Raw genomic sequence first — 756 nt, forward strand, 5'->3', positions numbered from 1 at the left:
AGTGCCACATGTGTGCTCAGCGGTGTGCATCCAGAATTAACTTAGTCATCAAGAAACCATGAAGTCATGCATGACCTTACTTCAAGTAGCCCACCATAGGCTTTTCAGGAGTAGCTCACCATAGCTGGTCCCACAGCTCACAACTATCTTTGATGAGTCAAGCTTAAGGAGGTGACAAAGCTACTTGACCAAGTGACCAAACCCATGCTGAAGTGTTTGGTCAGCTGCTGAGCGGTGCAAACAAGCACCTCAGTGGCACCAGGGAAATTCTATAAATAGGAGGGATTTCATTCGAATGTCTATCATCTTGCCTTTAAGGAACTTCTTCCCTGAGAAACACAATTCTCTTCTTTTCTTTTCTTTCTTTGAAGGCTCGGTTCATAGGAGCTTTTTATAAGTAAGTGTTATAGTTTTTAGTTTACAATTCAAGAGGAGAAAGGAGAAGGCAAATGAGATGCAAAAATCCATTTTGTAATCTCATTTGGAACTTAAAGCATCCAATCCTTGGATGGATGGCTCATGCTCCTAACAATTTCATTTGAATGTTGATCATGTATTTCGTCTTCTTCTTTTATTCTAAATTTGAATTTCAACAATTCAAGTTGGTGCTTTGGTTAATTTTATTTGTTTGAGAAGTTCTTAATGCTCCTTTTAGATTTATCACCTAAAAAGCGATTTCAAGTCATGAAAATTACTCGTCTCAAACACTTGTCAAATAAACTAAGAAGTAGATGTACTACTTAGTTTATTTGCCAA

The sequence above is a fragment of the Lupinus angustifolius genome, chromosome LG20 (genome assembly GCF_001865875.1).
Source record: "Lupinus angustifolius cultivar Tanjil chromosome LG20, LupAngTanjil_v1.0, whole genome shotgun sequence".
Taxonomy (NCBI): Eukaryota; Viridiplantae; Streptophyta; class Magnoliopsida; order Fabales; family Fabaceae; genus Lupinus; species Lupinus angustifolius.